We start from the raw sequence: 2,500 nt of genomic DNA, 5'->3' as shown, positions 1-2,500 counted from the left end.
AAAAGAAAACTCTGCTAGGGGATTACATAAAAAATGCTGGTCAGAGGAAGAAGTCGCCCTATTAATCAAATTAGACCAACAATACAAGGGGGCCAAGGATATTAATAAACTCATTGCAGAACATATTCCATCCAAAACACCAAAACAAATTAGTGATAAGAGACGAGACCTTCATAAAAAACCTCCAGCGGAAGTGGAAGATGATAACCAAGACTGGGTACAACATCTGGAAACAGCTGGAGAAACTGAACACCCTATAGTAGAAGGTATAAGAACCCAGTATAAGAGAACAGTTTTAAGATGGATAACATCAGAAAAGCTGCCCATTCTTCAAGACACATTCAGAAAGGTACTCGATGGTGATGGCAATGCGGCCGACCTAATTGAAGATTCATTTGAGACCTGCTTCTCATCTCGCCTCGACCTATCTCAAGTAACGAAGGCTACCCAAGAGAAGAAGCACCAGGTGACCCAAAAAGCCCACCCTGCAAAAACATCAACGGAGTGGATGAAGAAGAGAGCCAGGAGAAGGGGACAGTTCCTGAGGTTCCAGCGCCTATTCCAAATGGACAGAAGGAAGCTGGCCAGTATCATACTGGATGACGTGGAGTCCTTGAGATGCAACATCCCTCTGGCAGAACTACACAAGACCTTCCAAATGAGATGGGAAACAACAGGATCGTTCCAGGGTCTAGGTGGCTTCTTCTCGAGGGGCAGATCAGATAACACCGCTTTCGAACTTATGATCACAAGCAAAGAGATCAAGAAAAACATCAAAGAGATGAGCAAGCATGCAGCCCCAGGGCCGGACGGATTAGATCTGAGGCACCTAGTGGGGATGGATCCGGACCACACACAGCTGATGGAACTATTCAACCTGTGGCTGCTATCAGGCGTCATTCCGGACGTCATCAAGGAATGCAGAACTGTATTAATATCTAAATCAGCCTTACAGGAGCGTCAGGCCGACATCAACAACTGGCGACCAATCACCATCGGATCGATAGTCCTGAGGCTGTTCTCCAGGATCCTGACAGCGAGAATAACAAAAGCATGCCCGATCAATCCGAGACAGAGGGGATTTATAAGATCATCAGGATGTTCTGAAAACCTGAAACTCCTGAAGCTATTGATAAGACATGCAAAGACTGAACGACGGCCCCTGGGAGTGGTATTTGTCGACATTGCCAAAGCCTTCGACACCGTTAGCCATGCTCACATAATAGAAGTTCTGAGACAGAAAGGGGTTGACAATCACATCATCAGCCTCATCTCCAATATGTACAAGAATACCAAAACATACATTGATACGAAGAAGGAGCAGTCAGAGTTTATTAGGATTCAGATCGGTGTTAAGCAGGGTGATCCGATGTCTCCGATCCTATTCAATCTAGCTATAGATCCTCTCCTGTGTAAACTGGAAGAGGAAGGTCTTGGTTATCAGCACCACACGAAGCAAATAACAACTATGGCATTCGCTGATGATCTAGTATTACTAAGTAGCTCTTGGGAGGGGATGCAAAAGAACCTGGACATTGTTAGAATATTCTGTGACTTAACAGGTCTTAAAACACAAGGGGAAAAATGTCACGGCTTTTACATCAAGCCGACAAAAGACTCATATACCATCAATGACTGTCCCCCATGGACTATCAAAGGCACTCCCCTCAATATGATACACCCAAACAACACCGAGAAATACCTGGGACTGTATATTGACCCCTGGATAGGTATAACCAAACCAAAATTACTTGACAAAATGACAGATTGGCTTCAGAGAATAGAAAGGTCCCCATTAAAACCATTCCAAAAGATTGACATACTTAGAATTTACACTATCCCAAGAATCATTTACCTGGCAGACCATTCAGACACCAAACCTACATACTTGGAGTCATTAGACCTAACAATTAGGAACACAGTTAAAAGATGGCTACACCTTCCCCTAAGTACAGCTGATGCCGTGCTTTACTCCAGCACTAAAGATGGGGGATTAGGTCTAACTCGCCTCGTCGGCCTAATCCCCAGCGTACAAGCAAGAAGAATCCATAGAATAGCACAGTCCTCCGATGAGACCATCCGGGAAATAGTTAGTAACGAGAACATTGAGAAAGAGTTTAAAAACCTCTGGATTTCAGCAGGTGGAGATAAGGAAAAGGTCCCCTCCGTGTGGGACCCTGGGACAGTTATGATTGTTACCAAAGGAATAATACGTAAAGAGGACTCAGAATGGGAGAGACCCACCCCAAGAAGAGTCTTTCCAAAACCTTGCAATTGGCGTAATCAGGAATTTAAGAATTGGATCAAACTGCCATCTCAGGGCCGAGGCATAGAAAACTTTGAAAAGGATAATATTAGTAATTCTTGGATTGAACACTATAGGGGCATTCCTCACAGAAAGCTAATCACTGCACTCCAACTAAGAGCAAATGTATACCCCACTCGAGAATTCCTAGCGAGAGGCAGGCAATCGACATATAATAAATCTTGCCGTCATTGC

At 44.2% G+C, this 2,500-nt stretch overlaps 1 pseudogene; it reads left to right on the top strand.

The window, feature by feature from the left end:
• The window catches only part of LOC141955079 (28S ribosomal RNA), an 8,723-nt pseudogene that overhangs the window by 4,180 nt on the left and 2,043 nt on the right, over positions 1 to 2,500 (top strand).

Source organism: Athene noctua, unplaced genomic scaffold, assembly GCF_965140245.1.
Source record: "Athene noctua unplaced genomic scaffold, bAthNoc1.hap1.1 HAP1_HAP1_scaffold_122, whole genome shotgun sequence".
In the NCBI taxonomy this organism is placed as follows: domain Eukaryota; kingdom Metazoa; phylum Chordata; class Aves; order Strigiformes; family Strigidae; genus Athene; species Athene noctua.
The sequence above is the reverse complement of the archived record's forward strand: the minus strand, read 5'-3'. Positions and strand labels throughout refer to the sequence as shown.